The 22045-nt window shown below is 42.9% G+C and overlaps 1 long non-coding RNA gene across 1 annotated transcript; it reads left to right on the plus strand.

Moving 5' to 3' along the window:
* Positions 1–455: 455 nt before the first annotated feature.
* LOC119856271 lies at positions 456–20735 on the plus strand. The gene is made up of 3 exons (XR_005293231.2): positions 456–2731; positions 19976–20062; positions 20137–20735. It is a non-coding gene; the product is annotated as an uncharacterized LOC119856271 (long non-coding RNA).
* The last annotated feature ends 1310 nt before the right edge of the window (positions 20736–22045 follow it).

A 22045-nucleotide genomic window follows, 5' to 3' on the forward strand; every position in this document is an offset into this window, starting at 1 on the left:
TCGTCCGGCCCCATGGACTTGTGCACGTCCAGCTTTTCTAAATAGTCCCTAACCACCTCTATCTCTACAGAGGGCTGGCCATCTCTTCCCCATTTTGTGTTGCCCAGCACAGCAGTCTGGGAGCTGACCTTGTTAGTGAAAACAGAGGCAAAAAAAGCATTGAGTACATTAGCTTTTTCCACATCCTCTGTCACTAGCTTGCCTCCCTCATTCAGTAAGGGGCCCACACTTTCCTTGGCTTTCTTCTTGTTGCCAACATACCTGAAGAAACCCTTCTTGTTACTCTTGACATCTCTTGCTAGCTGCAGCTCCAGGTGCGATTTGGCCCTCCTGATATCTTTCCTACATGCCCGAGCAATATTTTTATACTCTTCCCTGGTCATATGTCCAAGCTTCCACTTCTTGTAAGCTTCTTTTTTATGTTTAAGATCCGCTAGGATTTCACCATTAAGCGTCCCTCCCTCCTTCCCAAAACCCTTGGCAGAGGGTGGCCTCCTCTGACAGAAGAGGAGAGTGACTGCTGCCCATTCTTCGTGTATGCAAACAGCATCCCTTTTGCCTATGGAGGGACTCCAGGTGTGTGTCTCTGAGTCAAAGTTCCTCGAGGGCGGGACTGTGTTTTTTCGATTATATAGCAGCAAGGACACTGATAAAACTCAGTGAACAAGTGTGGCAAAGGTGGTGAGGACAAATGTTATGAATTGTTGATGTACAAATATTTCTCTCTGAAAAGGCCTTATCCAAAAGGCCCTATAAGGTCTTTCAATACAGTACAGTAACCACTTCTTGGTTGTTAAGATGATTGTTGGTTCAACATGTAGTTGGGTTGAGATTCACACAGAAGCCAGCGCCAGGCCCAGTGGCTGTAAGTGAGCTGGTCAGTTGCTATTATTATTTATATTGCCTTAGCACCAAGGAGCTGGACTCCATTGCAGGGGGGCTGTACAAACACAGAACATAGGGTAAGTCTGGACTACAGCTGGGAGTGAGCGTCCTAGCATGGGCAGACAGACTGTGGTATCAGGGCTTGGGCTAGAAATAGCAGGGTGGACTTTATGTCTCTGGTGGAGATTCAGGCTAGCTCAGACCCAGGGGATGGACAAGCTGTAGAGCCCAAGCTGCTGCCCGGGCCACACTGCTAATTTTAGTGCACTTGCTCAAGCCCTGCTAGCATGAGTCTGTCTACCCACTGTGAGAGACTGGGTCAGTGCAGAGACCCAGCTGCAGTGTAGACATGCCCAGTGAGGTCTAGGAAGTTTCTCAGATGAGATATGCAGGATCCAGACAGCGTGCCTAGGGCAGAACAGAGAGAGAGCTTATTTTCTGACTAAAGAACTGGACAGAGAAATATCTTAGCTGGGATGTCTGCAAGTGGAATTGCCTGTGTGCAGCTTGAAGGTTGTCACCTCTGCTCAAGGGAAACAGGACTTGGTACATTTTGAAAACAAAAATGGATTTGAAGAAAGTTGCCAAAAGCTGCATCAATTGCTTCCCCCCCGCCCCCCCAGGAATCAGACCCACTGCAAAACCTTAAGAATCTGTTCCTGCTTGGCAAAGGTGCAACAATAATAATGAGAAGAAGATTACAATATTTGGGTCAGAGAGGGTAGGAAAACATGCCAGCATCTGAGAGAACAGTCATCTTCATTAAGAATTTCCTTGGCCAAGGCAGTTCACTGGTTTTTATTGGAGTTTTCTGTGTTGCTTATTTAAAACTAAATTAAAGAAGTGAAAATGTGAGAAAGAGGTGACAGATTTTCACTCTTCATCTAATGCAATCTTTTGACAGGAACCCAAACACATTTGAGTTTATTTTTAAATATCCTCTGTGGGCTACAATTAGAGACTGCATGTCAGAATGAATCCTGTAATAGTAAAATTTCATTAAATGCAGCAGCATTTCTGTTATTTCACCTTTTCTCTGACTTCTGCCTCAGTCTGTTCTCCAGGATGGAATGACTTTTGCTTGAAGTATTGAAAGGAAGAACAGAACGTACAGAGAGACGTGCAGGTAGCATTAGCATCACTATAAAATTATGTAAAATAAAGACACAAACAACTAGCTCACAGAGATTCAGTGAGCTTTATTTGTCCATAAACATAATGGGAATTGGAAATTTCACAGTCGGAAACAGACAAGGTCCAAATATATGAACACTACTGAATCACTGGTTACTCTGGGAAGCAAGATGAAAAATGTCAGAGGTCTGCATTTTTCTCTAGCCCATAGAGATGGAGATTCAAGGGGGCTTTCAGATAGAAGGGCTCTTCCTACAAGGATGCAGAATGGTCTCACTGAAAACATGAGATGTTTCTTTTATGAAGTTAGCATTGTGTGCTCTTGTTCATGAGATTATTTCTTGTCTTTTTACTACAGCAGTCCCAGCTCATTAGGAACTTCACAAATATTTGTATTGATTAATGAATACTATTGTTATCGTTTACTCTAAGCCATCTTGAAGTCCAGAACATATAAGCCGCTTCCTGGACATTAGCAAAACAATAGACGAGCACAGGGTCTGTATGAACTAGAGGACAAAATTAAAAGCAAATTGTCATAGGTCAAATAGACCCCCATGCTACTCTAGCCACTAAGGGGTTAACAGGCAGACTAGCTGTCTCCTCAGCTGAGACTAATTGCTGTGGTGATCAAAAGGCTGCAGACTAGAGGACAGCTGGGCTGTCAGAAGCTGAGGAGCTATGGAGGAGAGACTTTTTCAGTCACAGACTGGTAAGCAACTGCCAGGAAGTTGGCTTTCCAGAGTGGGAGCATTGAAATGTGAGTCTGGGAAAAGCCTCCAGGAGAGATGAGGTAGGAAGCAGTGAGGGATTGGGAGGAACTTGTTCTAGTGGCTATGTACAGGGTCCCTGGACTGTAGTGGGTAGGCCTGGGTTCTGCTACCTTCTGCAACCCTGGAGATAGTAAGGACTTTGGAGCAAGGGGGTCAGGGCCATGTGGGTTCTGGGACTGTTGACCCTCTGTTGGAGTCACTAGGCTCCTGGTTCACCAGACTCTTTTGTGAGACTATTAATGACCTGGTTGGAGTCATAACAGGAAATTACCAACTATAGAACTAAATGATTATTGGTGGGATGGAGACACTGAGCCACACTTGCTGCAAAATCCTGCATGGCTTGAGAGGGTGCCAGTTGGTTAAGGCAGCCAAACAATTTGCTACCTATGACTTCTTGCTTTTAATTTTTTTCTAGTCCATACAGACCTAGTGTTGTTCTATTGTTTTCCTAATGCCTAGGAAGTGCCTTATATATTCTGGACTTCTGTTTTAACAAGTAGACATGTGTGGACTTTTATTCAGTCCCATGACAGTTGTAAAGCCCCTTGATTCATCAGTCTAGCCAAAGCTAGGGTTGCTAACTTTTATAAACACACAAACTCAAAACACCCTGCCTTCTGCCCTGCCCCTGTCCCTTCTCTGAGGCCCCACCCCCACTCACTCCATTCCTCTGTCACTCACTCACCCACCCCACCTTCACTCACTTCCCCTGAGCTGGGGCAGGGGTTGGGGTGTGGGAGGAGGTGAGGGCTCCAGCTGGGTTTGTGGACTCTGGGCCAGAAATGAGGGGTTCAGGGTGTGGGAGGAGTTCTGGGCTTGGGCAGGGGGTTGGAGTGTGTGTGGGGGGGTGAGGGCTCTGGGGTAGGGAATGAGGGGCTTTGGGTGCAAGAGGGGGTTCTAGACTGGGGATGAGGAGTTCAGAGCGGGCTCAGGGCAGTGGTTTGAGGTGGGGGCAGGGGGTTCAGAATGTGGGAGGAGGCTCTGGGTTGGGGCAGGCGGTTGGGGTGTGGGGGGGGATGAGGGCTCTAGCTGGGTGTGTGGGCTCTGGAACACAGTTTGCCCCATTATATTTCAAGGAAAAGTTATTCCCTTTGCTCACAAACCATGCTTATCCCCCCACTCTGTTTGCTCATTTTCATCATGGAGGCTTAGGAGGCAGAGAAATGTTTGACATGTCAAGAAATATAATGCCAGTAAAACTCAGTAGAAGCAGGTGAATTCTGTAAACGACAAATAAAGTAGGAGAAAGATTGGGGGGTGGAAGGAGAGAAGGGAAACCAGAATGTTTAGAATAAATGTCATTCCAATTAATTTAAAAAGTGCCTGATTGAATATCAACAAAGCAGGAGTAAAATGCGTACTGTTACTGAACAGTGCTTTCTCTAACTAGAGTGTACGATTTGAAACTTCATGGTCACTTTCAACAAGGCAGTGGAGGATAGAAACAGGGAAAGCTTCCTACATTTCTTTACAAAACCAGTGGATTGTACATGGGAAAACAGAGCTTTAGTTTGTTGCTTGGATGTTGCTTTGGATTGTGCCAGTGCTCACAATCTAGAAGATTTCAGGGAGATGGAAAAGCTTCTGGCAACTCATGCAAATGGTCAAACACCCTCCCAAACAACTGAACAGGATTTATGCCAGCCAACTGTGCAACTGTTGGGTCTGTTTCATCTTCTTAGGACGCATCAGCATGGTATCACTTTCAAAACCAGTCTCCGTCCTTTAGCTCTGTTAAGTGTATTATCTTGAGTATTTTTATTGGTGAAAGTTGCAATGATCTGCAATTTGCTTGTATGAACCATTATTTCATGTGGGGGGGGGTTAAACGAAGGTGGTTTTTTTTTAAACCCCCCCCCCCCCACGCATATACTTCATAAACTGGCCCAGTGTCCCTTTCTAGTTTGCCTTCATTGACCTCCTATGAAACCTTATATGAGACAGCTTTGCCCATCTTCTGATGTTACAAAGCCACTGGCGTTACCTGGGTTGCTCCGTCACTTTAAAACGGAGCAGCCTTTGCATCCTGCCCCTCCGTGGTTGCAAAGTTTTACATTCACCTACAGTCAGGAACTTCAAAAATCTGAACAGCAGGGAGTCCAGATATCCAAGCAAATATTCTGTAGGGTGATAGATTGAAATAAAAGTATTCAGCTGATGTGAAGTGAGTGGTAGTCTCAGTCCCATTCCTGGACAGGTGTTTATACCATAGAACGACTGGTCCCACAACTGGCATAATTGGTACTGTTGCCAGCTATACCAGTGGCATGAAGACTGATCTATCCCCTGCCCAACTAGAGCCGATCCCCTCTGGTGAGACACCATTTGCAATCTATGTTGTAACTGGATAAACAGAAGGCCTCCTTCTCGAGCACTCGGGAAATAACTCACTGGGTAACAGTATCAGAGTCTCAGGGCTACTGGTCTTGCCAAAGATAGCAAACTGCATCAGTCAGCTCCAGCACGCAGACCTGGAGAAGGGAAGAAAATACGAGTAATCTCGGTGACTTCCACTGAAGAGAAGCAATAATTGGCTCAGCCTGATGGAGGATTTCCTTCAGCTCACTGGGCAGAGTTGCTAATTACAAACTACAGAGGCTATGGCTATTGTAAGAAAATGACTCTGTGGTGCAGAGGGCCATCTGTGGCTAACTACTCTGTGTGAGCAACTCTTGTCAGGTGTAGTGAGTATGTCAGGCCTAACACGGTGTTGCTATAATCTGTATCTAAAAGGTATCCTATAAGATAGCATTGGAAAACAAAGAACTCACTGATCGTTGCTATTTTTGTGCAATGTATGTAGGGAATGTGGGAAAAGAGTTATGGATGTCTGCTAGAATTATGCTCTTAAAATGTGTTTGGCAAGCTATGCATCAGCCCAGTCTGCCAGAAACAAATAAATGTGTATTTGCTCGGCTGACCAGCCTGGTTGTCAGGCAGAAACAAGGAAGGCACGTTTACATAAAAGGCAAACAAAGCCCTCAGCCTAGCAGGTGGGGGAAATGGCTTCCTAGCTATAAAGTCAGAGGGTCTGAACCTCAACTGATAGTAGACAATATTACTGTATTATAAAAGTATATCAAGTAAGGTCTTTTCTGAAAGCTAATGACACCATGGTGGTTAGTATCATTGTGAAATGTATGTATGAAAAACTATAGGAGGAAATATGGATACTTAATGATATTATGCTTTAAAGTCTGTGGCCAAACACCGGGAGAAACAGTTTTTCTTCCAGACAGGAGGGAAGGCAGCTATCTACCAGTCTCTAATGCAATTAAGCAATGTGTGTCCAAAAGCAATGGAAGCCCCATTTACATACCAATCAGCAGGGGGATGGGAAGCCCACAGGAAAGGAAGAACAGCATGAGATCATCCTGAATCTGAGACCAAACCAGTAAGTTTGGGAAGATACAAGGAGAGAGCAGAAGCCATCTTTGCATCCATCATTTGAGTGACTAAAGAGACCGGAGCTCTTGAGATCTCAGAAAGATGGGCCTTTCAAACAAGGGGGTTGAAGTCTTTGGAAATTGAGTATAAGTGAGACAAAGATTGTAACTGCTAAAACAAAGATTGTAACTGGCTAAAATTAAGTTTTAGTCTTAAGTGTATTCCTGCTTTTGTTGTTTGTAATTGTGATGGGTGCACTTGCCCCGCACTGAATGGGGAGGGGCTAACTCCTCAGTATGGGCTGAAGAAGACATGCCCTCACACCCTTACTGGAGTTCTCTTACCTACAGACATATACAGTTCTTGGTGACCCCAGTCCCTCTCTTATGCCAAGGAGAGTGGAGCCCCCAATGATGCCCTGACTACTGTTCCAAGAGACATGGTAGGAAGTGGCCCGGGGAGGTGGGACTAGCCATAGTCCTGTGGAAGTTGGCATGTTTCAATCAGAGCCTTGCTTATTTAGTGGCAGAACACTGCCTGGTCTGGGACCTGGTAGAGCAGAGTGAGCCCAGGTGCCCCTACTCTTCCCGCCACGCCTCCCCAGGTAGCAGCCATGTTGATTCTGGCCATTAGGTCCCCACAGCCCTGAGTGTGAGGGCAGCCATTTGATTCTGGCCGCCAGACCATATAGCCCTGAGCACAAGGGCAGCTGTACTTGCCCCACACTGGATGGGGTTCCCCCACGCTGTCACCATTACCCTTTCTAACCTTTATTCCTTCTACTTGTTATCACTTAACCTATGTTGGTTGTTGTTAGTTAAACTTGTTTTGTTTTTACAATAAACCAACTCAGTGCTGTGCTTGAAGGAAAGGTGTATTTACCACAATTAAGTTACTAAGCTGTAATGTGCTTTTTGTCTAGTTAAAGGAGTGAACAAACACTATTTCTGAGTGTTCCAGGAGAGGGCTGGACACTTCAGAGCAGATGGTTTTGGGGAACTTCAGGGCTGGGAGTGTGTTGGGGTCACCTCTGCAAGTTGTAATCAAGATAACCAGGGTGGGGCTGTTGTGGTATAACAAGCAAACTTCTAGGGTCAGAGCACTGAAGTAGAGCTGCACAGTGCATGCCCTGAGGGAACTGCAGGGCTGTTTGGTGTCTGGGCTGTGAGCCACACCAGCAGAGCATTTAAGGCACCCAGTGCAGGTGGTGACACAATCTTTCACTGGTCTGGATGGCACCCCAGAATGTGACAGCAGCCCATATAGAAAGCAAGCCCAGCCCTGGAATGGGGGACTTGTTAGTTTAATTCTGAGAGTAAATGGCCACAATTCAGCAAAGCATGGTTCTTCCCTCTCTCATAATTCTGTATTTCTTGTGTCTGATTTTTTCCACTTATTTTTTTCAGTGTTATTAATTCATCAACTAATACTAAACACAATACTATGTGTCCTTGACTCCTCTGAGTATCAGTTTTCATCCCAAAATCCACTTTCTCTCACACCCACACACACTCCACCCCCAAACTTGAACATGCTATGGTTTCAGACTGTATGGACCTGATCCTGTAGCCTTTACTCGCAGTCCAATTGAGCAGACACGCCTACAGGCTAGCAGCACATTTGACCCCTTTCTAGTCTCTGAATGCACCTTCCCCCAGGTCTCAGACCTTGTGCCTTTACCTCTCCTGGGGTGTAATCCTGCAATTCTCCCACTCTGAGACTGAGCTCTGACCTACAGTACCCTCTGCATCAACCATTCTTACCCAGCAGGTCTGAATGGATTCAGCACTTGTGGTTCTTCCTTTTGGTAGTCTATGACCAGTGGTGAATATATTGACCAGACAGCCTTCATAAATGCAAGGATATATTTACCACAATGGGAACAAAACATGAGAGAAGGCTTTTTAAAACAGTACACACCCATGTATCTTACCAGTCAAACTTGCATCCCCTGATGGAATCTAGGCAGGCCTATCTTTGTCAGACATCCAGCAGATGTCTGTGTGTGACAGGTGTAGTTTTGTGGAAAAACTCCTCTACAACTGCTTCCCTCCCTTCCTAGCATCCCTCTTGCAACTGCTATAGTCCTTTTGAACTCCTGTTCCTAGATCTCTTCCTGTCCACCACTTTCTCTTAAGAACCCCTAAGTGTCTTACTGAGGAGTAGCTTATCTTGAGTCATCATTTACCTTCCTGCTTGTCTGTCTTGACAACCGCCCCTCCATTGCTAAACAAATGTATTCATACAGTAAACATCCTCAGTAGCCATGGCAACATACAATATTCATAAAGTATTATAGAGCTGCTCAGATTCTGTCACCTGGGCTATAATGTGATGTAAAGGTGGGCTGGTTTTGGTCCACTAACGAGAGTTCTACACTGTAGTTCAGAATCAACTCTCCTTAATATGAAGGTGTGTGTGGCCTCCATTTCCTAGCATGTAAAACTGCTAAGCAATATGAGCTGGGCCCTAAATTCTACTTGGTCACATTTCTTTACTGAAGATGAGGGTGGCTTAAATCTACTCTATATTGCAAAAGCTTGGGCAGCTCTGTGTTCTTGGTATGTTGCCAAATTAGCACACAGTAGGTCAAAGTTTGCATGCTCCTGGCAGACAAGTTACAATAAAACTAACAAGGTTGCTTGTAAAAGACATGCTGAAGGGGCAAATTTGGATATTCAGTTACTCATACAATAGTTATCACAAAGCTGGAAATTAGTGTTATAGCAGGAAAATACTAGTATCTACAGTATATTCAAATAAAATTGAGAAATTTTATAATGAAAAATCATTGAAATTTAAGAACATAAGCAACTTTAATAGGAAAAAGCTAAAGTACAAAACTGTCAAGATTTAAAAGCAAGTAACTGTAAATAATGGCAGTTCAGCAAAGGGTCAAGACCTAGAGAGTGAGAATTAGGGATGGGAGGTCAATTTTTTTTTTTTTTAAATTCAGGTGTCTAGTTTTGCCCTTCATTTTTTGCCTAATTCCTAATTATAGAATTAGGAGTTTAATTTCTGAGAAGAAAGCTTCCTTATGAAGCTTGGCTAGAAGATAAACTGCAACACCTATGTGTCAAGGTCAATTTTATAATGTCTTTATCGGTGCTTTACAGCTACTTAAAGTTCATGAGTATGAATAAGGCAATATTGCCATACAGCTGAAGATGACTTTGACTTTCAGATGCATTTGAATAGAAGAAAACTCTAGATAACCTGTTATCTTGTACTTGCATCCACACAGAGTGTGTGGCTTTCTAAAATTTGGATGCTTGTAAACAGAAATCACATATAGTCTAGATATTATTTTTTTCACTCCTTTCTTTGCTTTCCTCTGACTTCCCACGTGGTGATAGCAATCAAATAAACAAGTAACTATGTTCTTATCCCAGAAACCCTCTTCTCCTGGAACTCTAAGTGGAGTTCCATGCAGGGGGGGCTTGCAAGTCTGGGCCTTTTGAGACCAGTGAGCTAGATTCCCCAGTATGCTCCAGCTGCTCTGTTCTACTCTGCCACTTTGAGTCTGAGGAAGGATGGCCCAGCAAAGAGGGTGCTGGTCTGGGACTTGGGAGACTGGCATTTGCTCAGCCACATGGGCAAGTCACATAGGCAGAGGCAGATGTATCCTCCATGGGTACAGTAAAATAAACTCTGCTTGGACATGGTTTTGTGATGTAGTCAAGGAGAGCACAGACCAGAGCACCACCACCACAATCCTAATCCTAGTCCAGTGCAGAAGGAAGGCCCCAGGAGGGTGTGGACTGGAGAGTGAGCTTGAGCTGTGCTCACCCTGTAGTGGTGGCTCTGGCCTGGCTCCCTGTTCCAGGTGTTTGTGATCTGGCTCATGGGGGTTGCACAGTTGCTCAGGTTTGGCACCCTTGATTTTTGTTTCTGTGGGTGCAATGGAACTCATGCTAAAGCTGCCCCTCAGGCCTTGATCCATCCCCCCGCCTCCCCCCCAAAAAAATTATTGGAGCAGGGGAACTGGGCTCTGGGCCTCCCAGGTAGATGCCCTAGCCACCAGGCTACAGAATTTCTCATGCACCCTCTACAGGAGGTCTGGTCTATCTGGCCTTGGAATCTATGGCCCAATGACTTAACATTTGTTCACAATGAAACTGCTTCCTCAGGAGAGTGAGGAGCCCCACAGCAGTATATCTCATAGCTCAGGATTAGCACACTCTTTTGTATACAGCGAGAAGACCCAGGCTCAGTTTCCCTCTTTCCCTGCTGGGAAGAAGGGATTTGAACAAGGTCTCCGTTCTCACTCTCGGGCTGAGAGGAATCGAACCTGGATCTCCCACACTCCATAAGAGTGCTCTAACCTGTGGGCTAAAAGTTGTAAGTTTGGGGGGGGGGACACCCATTTCTCTTCTGGCTGTGTGGAGTTAGATGCCTGCCTCACTCATTCTTGCAATAAATGACATGGGCAGCTAAGCTGCCTGACAGGGGTTCTGGGCTGTGGCGCATTAGCAAAGGTAAGCTTTGGCTGTAGGAAGAGCATTGGTACCTATGCATGTGAAGGGGTGGGGCTTAGGACACATTCCCTCCTCATCTCCCATTGGCTAGTGTAGGGGTCTCCCTGCCTAAGATGCTGTCTCTTGTAGATTACACTCTAAGATGCCCATCTCTCTCCATTAATTGTACAGGGAGCCTTGATATCTAACTCAGACTTTCTGGATCATAGGAAAATCACAGGAACAAACTAAGCACCCGGAAGTTAGTTATGTTGAATGTAACAGCACCTCAAATCTTCTGTAGATCCAGGCCTTAGTCTCTGGCCCAGATCCACAAAGGTATTTAGAGGCCTAAAAATACTTTTGTGGATCTAGACATCCATCCATGCGTCAGTCTCCCATGTGTAAAATGGGGATAACAGCACATCCTTCCTCACAGGGACACTGTGAGGATAAATAACTAAAGTTTGAAGCACTCGGACATTATGGTAATGGGAGCCTTCTAAGTATCTAAGATGTCCTACAGGGCTTTGTGTTGCCAGAGTGATGTAAAGCAATAGGAACATCATGGTGGATCTAGTTCAATGAGTCCAATATCTCTGTCCTTAGACCAGGGGTCTCAAACTCCATTTGCCTTAGGGCCAGTGCCAGTCCTCAAATCCTCCCGGCAGGCCAATAATGTCACCGAAGATGGTGTTAAGAAAAGAAAACATTTATATTGTATTTTTTATTTTGAATTTATTAGAAATAATAAAGGTTTCATACAACTTTATACAATTCATCGCCTGCCAGAGAGTTTAATGTTTTCCAGACACCTGGCAACGCTTCAGTTCTGTCAGTTTGTTGATGATTGGCCTCAGTGACTGAGCAGTTGAAACTTTCAGGATTGCAGTAAGGTGTGCTTCACAAAGTTGTGTTCAGTATTTTGACTTGTTTATATTCATTGTGGAGAAAAAAGTGAGGCTGACTCTGCCCAGCAACTAATGATATCTCTGTCCCTCTCCCCCAGCCAATGGGAGCTATGGGGGGCGGCGCCTACAGCAGACTTTGCTGGCAGCATCTGCCTGCATCTCTCCTCCCGTCTCTTCCGCGGGCAGCAGTGGGAGGTTATGGCTGCAGATAGTCTGCAGGCTGGGAGTTTGAGACCCCTGCCTTAGACTGTTACCTGGTTTCTTTACCATCTTGCACCTTCAGGGAATTTATCTTGATAGGTCTCTACGTACACCAGTAAGAAACAATCCATTAAGTTATCATGATATGAAATGTAATGTGATCAGAAAGATATCTCCTCCATCCTTCCCCAAACGTGTCAACAATCCAAGTTTGCTCCATTAGACTCCAGCCAATGCATTTCCTGGAACTTGAACACCACTGCAAAGCAGCAAAATCCAAAAAGTAAGAGATGAACTCTCTATGCTGGCTTGTAAAGGTTGGGCAGTTATATTCGTTCACTGTAATCACAATCTTGGAGTCATCAGGGAGACAGACTCATATTCTTCTCTCCCCCTCACTCCCCCCTCCAGTTACTGGGTGAAAGCTCTTGAATTCTTGTCAGGATAAATATTTTATTGTATTTAACATTTTGGGCAAGCTTCTGATCATGCTCCCCTCTTCTAGTTTGCATGAAACACAAAACAAGTATCTCTCTTTTTTCCTAAGAGGCTCCAGAAGGCACTACAGGTCAGTGGTTCTTTACCTCATCTGATGCAACCAAGCCACATACTGAATATTGACTAGAAACTGGGCCAAGGACGAATGAAGGGAACTGGGCTTATTTAGTCTGCAAAAGAGAAGAGTGAAGGGGGATTTGATAGCAGCCTTCAACTACATGAAGTGGGAGGCTCCAGAGAGGAGGGAGCTAGGCTGTTCTCAGTGGTGGCAGATGACATAACAAGGAGCAATGATCTCAAGTTACAGTGGGGGAGGTCTAGGTTGGATATTAGGAAGAACTATTTCACTAGGAGGGTGATGAAGCACTGGAATGGGTTACTTATGGAGGTGGTAGAATCTCCATCCTTAGAGGTTTTAAGGCCCACTTGACAAAGCCCTGGCTGGAATGATTTAGTTGAGGTAGGCCCTACTTTGAGCAGGGGGTTGGACTAGATGACCTCTTGAGGTCTCTTCCAACCTAATCTTCTATGATAAGTAGCTGTGACTCAATCGTCTTAAGATGAAAGAAATGCCAATAGGGTGGGGAAAGGAACCAGAAGGCTTGGGAGATTATGCTAGTGCTCCTGATGGATCAGTATACCTGCCTTAGGCACCTAAGACAGACACCTTTCTCCCCAAAACAGAAAATACTAAATGCCTCCGTATAAGTCCATGGTATGCCCACATCTTGAATCCTGTGTGTGGTTCTGGTTGCCCCATCTCAAGAAAGATGTATTGGAATTGGGAAAGGTACAGATGGGGCAACCAGAACTGCATGCAGTATTCAAGGTGTGGGTATAGCATGGATTTATCTAGTGGTATTTTTTCCCTTTTTTAATCTATCCATTTCCAAATGGTTCCTAATATTCTGTTAGGTTTTTTGACTGCTGTTGCACACTGAGCAGATGTTTTCTGAGAACTATCCACAATGACTCAAGATCTGTCTCATGAGTAGTTACAGCTAATTTAGAATCCATCGTTTTGTATGTATAGTTGGGATTATGTTTTCCAATGTGCATAACTCTACACTTAACATAGAATTTCAACTGCCATTTTGTTGCTCAGGCATCCAATTTTGTGAGATCCCTTTGCCACTCTTTGCAGTCTGCTTTGGACTTGACTTGAGTAATTTAGTATTTCTTCAAATTTGCCACCTCACTTTTTTAACCCCCTTTTCCAAATCCTTTGAGTGGGTTCAACAGCACAAGTCCCAGTACACATCCTTGGGGTACCTTGCTATTTACCACTTTCTATTGTGAAAATTGACCATTTATTCCCTCCCTTTTACCCCCTATCTTTTTAATCAATTACTGATCCATGAGAGGACCTTCCCTCTTATCCCATGACTACTTACTTTTGGTGAGGGACCTTGTCAAAGGCTTTCTGAAAGTCCATTGGATCACTCTTGTCCACATGCTTGTTGACTCCCTTAAGGTACTCTAATAGATTGATGAGGCTTTATAAAAGCCATATTGACTCTTCCACAGCATATCATATTCATGTGTCTCATAATTCCATTCTTTACTATAGTTTCAATTAGGGCTGTCAGGCGATTAAAAAAAATTAATGCTGCTTGCTTCTTGCTTACAGCATCACCTGAAAATGAGTACAGGCATTCATATGGCACTGTTGTAGCTGGCATTGCAAGATATTGATGTGCTAAAGATTCATATGTCCCTTCATGCTTCAACCACCATTCCAGGGGACATGCGTCCATGCTGATGACCGGTTCTGCTCAATAGCAATCCAGAGCAGCTTTCTTTTTTGATGGCTTGGGTTCTGTAGTTTCAGCTTCAGTGCTGCACTTTTAAGACTTCTGAGAGCATGTTCCACACCTCATGCCTCAGATTTTGGAAGGCACTTCAGGTTCTTAAACCTTGGGTCAAGTGCTGTAGCTCTCTTTAGAAATCTCACATCGCTACCAGAGTAGCGGCTGTATTACTCTGTATTCGCAAAAAGCAAAGGAGGACCTTGTGGCACCATGCATCCGATGAAGTGAGCTGTAGCTCACGAAAGCTTATGCTCAAATAAATTTTAGTCTCTAAGGTGCCACAAGTCCTCCTTTGCTTTTCACATTGGTACCGTCTTTGCATTTTGTCAAATCTGCAGTGAAAATGTTCTTAAAATGAACATGTGCTGGATCATCATTGGAGATTGGTGTAACATGAAATACATGGCAGAATGCAGGTAAAACAGAGCAGGGGACATACAATTCTCCCCCTAGGAGTGCAATCAAAAATATAACTAACACTTTTTTTTTTTTTTAAACGAGCGTCATCAGCATGGAAACGTCCTCTGGAATGGTGGCTGAAGCATGAAGGGGCATACGAGGCATGTAAATACCTTGCAATGCCAGCTACAAAAGTGCCATGCACGTGCAAATGTCTGTTCTCACTTTCTGGTAACATTGTAAATAAGAGGGCAGCATTATCTCCTGTAAATGTAAACAAACTTCTTTGTTTTAGCGGATTGGCTGAATAACAAATAGGACTGCATGGACTTGTAGGCTCTGAAGCTTTACATTGTTTTGTTTGAGTGCAGTTATGTAACAAAAAAAATTTCTACATTTGTAAATTGCACTTTCACAACAAAGATTGCACTACAGTACTTGTATGAGGTGAATTGAAAAATACTGTATCTTTTGTGTATAATTTTTACAGTGCAAGTATTTATAATCAAAAATATACACTTTGATTTCAGTTACAAAGCAGAATACATTTTCATATATATTGTAGAAAAACATCCAAAATATTTCATAAATTTCAATTGGTATTCTATTATATACCAGTGTGATTAAAACTGTGATTAATCGCAATTAATTTTTTTCAGTTAATTGCGTGAGTTAACTGCGATTAATCGACAGCCCTAGTTTCAACCAATTTGCCTGTACTGAAGTTAAGTTTAGTGGCTTGTAATTACCACGACCATCTCTGGAGCCTTTTTCAAAGATGGGGGTTACATTAGCTCCCTTCTAGGCATCTGGTACAGAGGCTGATTTAAGCGACAGGTTACATGCTACAATTTGTATTTCTGCAATTTTATGAGTTCCTTCCTCCTTTATCAATTCGTCCCAAAGCTTCCTTTATTGACACCTCAATCTGGGACAGTTCCTCATATTTGTCACCTAAAAAATGTCTCGGGTGTGGGAATCTCCCTCACATCCTCTGCAGTGAAGACTAATGCAAAGAATTCATTTAGTTTCTCTGTAACAGCCTTTTTTTCCTTGAGTGCTCCTTTAGCACCTTGATCATCCAGTGACCCCACTGATTGATTGGCAGGCTTCCTGTTTCTGATGTACTTATGAAGCTTTTTGCTGGTAGTTTTGTGTCTTTTTGCTAGTTGCTTTTCAAATTCTTTTGTGGCCTGCCTAAGTACACTTGACTTGCCATAACTTATGCTCCTTCCTACTTTTCTTAGTAGGATTTGACTTCCAATTTTTAAAGGATACCCCTTTGCCTCTAGCCCAGGGGCAAGCAAACTTTTTGGCCTGAGGGCTGCATCGGGTTTCTGAAATTGTATGGAGGGCCGGTTAGGGGAGGCTGTGCCTCCCCAGGTATGGCCCGGCTCCCACCCCCTATCTGATTCCCCTTTGCTTCTTGCCCCTGACAGCCCCCCAGAACTCCTGCCCCATCCACCCCTGCTCTCTGTCCCCACAGTTGTCATCTATATAATAATCCAGTCTGGATTGAAAGTGAGCTCTTCATGGGGCTAAATTTTAAAAGCCTTTCACTAACAATGAAGAATATTGTTGTTCACCTATTTATAGCCTTAAGTGTGTGTAGTGGGTTTTTTGTTGAACCACCAATGATGCATGACTGCAAAACTGAGTTTGTATCATTAGAAATAAACACCTGCAACTGAACATAGGTCAATAGGTGCCATTTTTGCAACATCACTTCTTTAACACTTCCTCTTGTGTCTGATCTCTTTTTTTTTTTCAAGCAGAATGCCACTTCAGACAAGGAGAATAATTTCCCCTAATTATGTTTATTCCCACCCTCTAAAGGAATCTGATATCTGCTGACAATTAGGTGATAGGAGAAGTTTCCAGAATAATTATGGGAAGTTGTGAAGCTTCTGGTTGCCTGAGACAGTGTTTTAAATCGCAGTTTGCTAGGCACCATGCAGGGTCTTTCACATGGAATTTAAAATGCAATTACAATGGGGGAAAATCCAATTAAAATGTGAACTACAACCCTGGAACAAATGTAATTCTCTTAATGCCATTGTGTGTTTTCTACTAGATATGCACCTTTACGCTTTAAATCAACATCAACAACTATAGAGGTGTTGCACCAGAGACAAATATGGCTCATCAACTTTCTTTATGGTAATTTTTATGTACTGAAGCCTTACAATATTCCACTGCCAAAACTACCCAGTGACCCACACCAGTGATTATAAATATTTTAGATCTTTGTTAAATCAACTGGCAATGACTTTCATTGCATTACAATACATGAATTTAGACTCCACTCTTGCAACTGGCTCTGCAGGGGGAATCCCCTGAAACTGCCAGGACCCATACTGACTTCAGTGGGATGCTATGTAGTGCAGAGGTCTAGCAAAAGAAACACAGTTGCAGGACTAGGGACTTGCATTGTTGTTAGAAATCAAGGGCCAAATACAGAGCTAGGGTAAGAAATGAGTGCAGCAGAGTGGCATCTGTTTTTTTTACACCAGGTGTGAATTTTGTCCATAATATTGGAGGCAGCATTTATTAGCAAAAAAATATTGTGTGGGCTATTTTTAAGGAATCTTGCTAATTTCAAAAGAGCCAACACACTTAAATATGTATTAGAGAGATGGTCAAGCACCTGTCCTTTTTGGGGTTTTTCCCTGTCTATTGCACTATCCCATTAAAGTCTTAAACAATACTGTATTCTACCAATTCGGTTTATTTCCATGACCAACACTAATTCTCCACCCACTCTTTTTTCCTTATTTCAGAGTAGCAGCCGTGTTAGTCTGTATTCGCAAAAAGAAAAAATGCATCCGATGAAGTGAGCTGTAGCTCACGAAAGCTTATGCTCTAATAAATTTGTTAGTCTCTAAGGTGCCACAAGTACTCCTTTTCTTTTTTCCTTATGGAACACAAGGATGACTTCTACATTATCAATATCAGCATAGCTTTGGGATGAGCTAGCTTGTTCTCCCTCTGCATGCTGAGTATCTGGATCTGAGGCAGTAGAGCAAAACTATTGAAGAGTCAAGTATAAATGTCTTAAAATAATCTCAACAGATTTGTGATTTAAATAGATATTTAGAATCTGAAGGCTACGCCCCTAGTAGAAAGGCAAAATGTGTGGGCTATGCTATTTAATAGTGCTTCTTTAAATATGTGAATTATATATTTACTGAAAGATGTCCATTAGATGTATCCATCCTCAGGTGTAAGTAAACCTATTTTGATGCCATAGTTTATATTAAAGATGAAATGTACTTGCTGCTTTGTTGGTGTGGCCCACGCAACTTTAGTGTGTACAGCTTCTAGAACAGAGGTCAGCAACCTTTCAGAAGTGGTGTGCCGAGTCTTCATTTATTCACTCTAATTTAAGGTTTCACGTGCTAATAATACATTTTAATGTTTTTAGAAGGTCTATTTCTACAAGTCTGTAATATATATAACTAAACTAATGTTTTTTATGTAAAGTAAATAACATTTTTAAAATGTTTAAGAAGCTTCATTTAAAATTTAAATTAAAATGCAGAGTCCCCCGGACCAGTGGCCGAGACCCAGGCAGTGTGAGTGCCACTGAAAATCGGCTCACGTGCCACCTTTGGCATGTGTGCCATAGGTTGCCTACCCCTGTTCTAGAATGACCAGGTGTGAGGTAATATATTTTATTGGAGCAACTTCTGCTGGTGAGAGAGACAAGTGCTTGAGCTTGCACAGAGCTCTTCTTCAGGTCTCTGCAGCTTGAAGGCTTGTCTCTCTCACCAGCAGAAGTGATCCAGTAAAAGATATTACCTCACCCACCTTGTGTCTCTCTCTCGTATCCTAGGACCAACATGGCTATAATAACACTGCATACACGCTTCTAGGAGGATGATCTTTGGCAGTAGGGTGCTTTGGTTTACTGCTTTAACGCTAGTAGAAAATACAGCAGTAGATCCAGGCACATTACAGAACTTTTAGTGTGAAGCAGCAGAGTCCACGTGCCCAGTTAGTGTGCAGCAGGCTAGAGCACTGTAAACTTAACGCTCCAGCTTGCCACACTATGAAATGTCTTCGGGATCCCAATAAGATCACTAGATAGTTATAACGTGGTGCATATGGTGATAAGTTAAGCACCACAAATAAAGCCACTAGTTCCACAGCAGATAAGATTCAACTGGCTGCTGAATTACCTGTTTTTGGCACATGCCTCACATGAGTGAACCCTAAACGTACAATTCCTCTATTTTAATTTTAAAAGTGCCTGTTATTGACATCTACCATTTCCTAAAGTGCACTGGACATAAGGTATATTGCTAGTGCTTGGGGGGGACAGATAATGAGCATGAGATTGACTCGGGGTATGGAAACCCTGTGTACTGTGATCCTCTAAAAATGTTCATAATACCCACTGTTGCTATATTTGTGCAGCTGATTTAAATACCAGTAAATATCTGTAACTCCTTTAAGATCTAATGGCAAGCCATTACCATACTACTAAATTCAGTGCTTTGCATAATGACAGGGCTGCTACTCTGAAACAAGCCATTACTGACTGCCTATCACTGTATCTATTTGTACCCAGGAGTGGGGGGAGGGGTTCAGGTGGGGTTGCGCTTGTGATGGGATTAAGGGATTTCAGTTTCCCTATAGATGTTGGGATACCAGCTATCATGGTGTGAGGAGAGATTACTAATGTTTTTTAAATGCTTTTGAGGAGCTAATAAGAATGGTGCATGTATATTCATATGCAGAGTTTGGCTGTAAGCTTTGGTAATACTAATAACTTGGTCTCAGATAAAATTTCTTCAAATCTACCCCCTTCTTTTGTTGACTCCCAACCCATCTACTTCTGAATGATTCAGTTTGGTGGTCTTGTCTGTGGGAGAATTCCATCACCAAGCATATTTGTGATACTGCTTGTCTGTGAGATGCTGTAGCAAGGTAAATCGTTTTTAGTAAAAAGGCTCATGAGCTATTGTCAGTGGGAAAGTGAGAGGCTCCTTGTATTCTCCAACTCTGTGCTGCAAAAGCACAACAAATAAGGTAAGTGTCATCCCACATGAACCTGGATGGAGCCAAATCTGAGTCTAAACACCTCCAAAATTTGGGCAAAAATCAAAATTCATATCCAAATTCTCAACTGGGCCTCAGCTCTAGTATTTTTTTGTTTAAAAAAAAAAAAAAACAAAACTTCATGTACAAAAATGGGGCCTGCATAGGAAATGAGCTGTGTGTGTCCTCTATGGTATAGCTTCTTAAGAATGCATTTGACTCCTTCATATCTATGCTCTTTGGCATACATTTGCAAACAGCACATGTATGGTGAATAATACAACACCCAAGGATGTGATATTTATTTCTGGAAGTTTTGTTTTGCTTCAGTAACTTATGAAAATGAATCATGCTTTCTGCATCAGCCTTGGGAATGTTTGCAGTGTGCAGCAGTCCAGAAAAGGTCCCTCTGAGGTTCTTTCTCTGTGTTGGTTTATAGCAACTTCCCTCCTCTGCTTTTTTTTTTTTAATAGCCAATGTGTGAAGATCCATCTGTGTATACGTTGGAGAATGCTCCTGTCGTGCCTTCTCTCTGCGATCTTCAGGGTCATGCTGTGATGGTTTGTATCCTCACTGACACTGGAATAGTCTATTCTGCACGTTTTTCCTCTTCCTCACAATAATTCTCTTGCAGTGTCCAAAGAGCCCACAGAGCAGCTCTTGAGGCATTTGTGAGGACAGTCATGTGGAGCAGCAGACTCTCCTAAGGCTGAATTTAGGCAAAGCAAAAGCTATTTTGTACTTCTGAATCTGGGACAACCAGAATACACGCAATCGTATCCAGACCTGAGCAAGAACACAGAATCCATTCCTGATGCATCCGCTTACCTTGAACATACAGATATTGAGACAGTCTTTAGAGAGCTAACAGAGGATATTAAAGAAGTCATTTTCAAATGACAGTTTGTCCATCTTCTCTCCCTACTACATTAACCTACTTTTTAGCTATTAACATGCACATTTGTATAAAAGTCATCTGCATGTTTGCATGATAAAGTATATAAATATTGGAGCTGGTGGCATACTGCCATTTGAGGAGTCCAGCTGGTGTCCTAAGCTCCCTGGGTGAGTAATGGCTAGGAGTGTTTTATTCATCCCCTTCTGGATCTGGGTAACCCCTCTCCCCCATGGTTAATTCTCAGAATGATGTTAATGGGCTCCAGAGAAGGAAAAAAATATAAAATTCTTGCATTTTTCCTAATGGAGCATCCAAAAACATTCACAAAATGTCTGAGCAGTTCAGGAATCAATTGCCCATCGCTGAAGTGCGTCCACTTCTGGGGTGGAACAGGACACCTGTTTAACAGTACACAGCTAAGTTGACCAACAAGTTAGGAAAGGTAATATTTCAGAGTTCAACAATACCATATTCAGTTTAGAGCTAATTTAAAAAAGGAATTTCCATCTCATGGAAATTCCACCCTTTGGTCTGGTTTAGAATGACAGTCAAAATATTGACAGGTTTCAGAGTAGCCCCACTGTATTTTCCACTGAATGCATCCGATGAAGTGAGCTGTAGCTCACGAAAGCTTATGCTCAAATAAATTTGTTAGTCTCTAAGGTGCCACAAGTACTCCTTTTTCTTTTTGTGAATACAGACTAACACGACTGCTACTCTGAAACCTGGAAATGATCTCAATGAACATTTACACCGGGATTAGCACACCACACTGTAATATGTGTGGGACACACACATTTGTAATCACCGACATAAGGGTGTTTTGCCAAATGGCATGAGAAATGTCAAATAGTGAATGATAAATATGATATTGTTTCACAACATGCCACAGAGATCAGTATTGGGGCCAGTCTTATTTCATGTTTTCATTAATAGTCTGGTAGTGAGGATAAGCAACACAGTCATGAATGTTGCAGATACAAAATTGGAAAATGTTGTGAACACCAGTGAGGACAAAGTAATACAAAAGGAGTTGGAACCCAATCCAGTAAAGCAGTTAAGTGCCTGCCCACTGAAAACTAGTCAGGTGCTGAAAATTAAGCAACTGCTTTGCGGGTGGTTACTCATAGGTGGAAGATGAAATGGGGTCTGCTTGGTAAAATGCATGCGAATGTATTTGGGGAAGACATTTAAAAACAAACCGAGAAGTTAGAGGGACAAGATGGGTGAGGTCATATCTTTTATTGGACCAGCTTTCTATTGGTGAGAACGACAAGCTTTTGAACTTCTACAGAGCTCTTCTTCAGGTTTGAAGACCAATCCAATAGAAGATATTACTTCATCCACCTTCTCTCTAATATCCTGGGACCAACACAACTACAGCAACCATTAGTAATTCTGAAAGAGCAGTGACGTGGTCAAAGCCTGCCAGTGAAATAAGAGTTTGTAATGTGTTTTAGTGTGGAGAAGCAGAAAAGGGCAATGTGCTTTGGGTGGCATATTTACAGGCCTCAGGTCAGAACAGAGGGGATCATCCCTTTCTGTGGGGAGCTGGGGAGTCCACTTTATTTATAAAAATCCAGTATAATGCTCACTGTATAGCTGAAAATTGATGTCCACCAGGCAACAGTTTTATTTTGTATGA

Source organism: Dermochelys coriacea, chromosome 5 (assembly GCF_009764565.3).
Source record: "Dermochelys coriacea isolate rDerCor1 chromosome 5, rDerCor1.pri.v4, whole genome shotgun sequence".
Taxonomy (NCBI): domain Eukaryota; kingdom Metazoa; phylum Chordata; order Testudines; family Dermochelyidae; genus Dermochelys; species Dermochelys coriacea.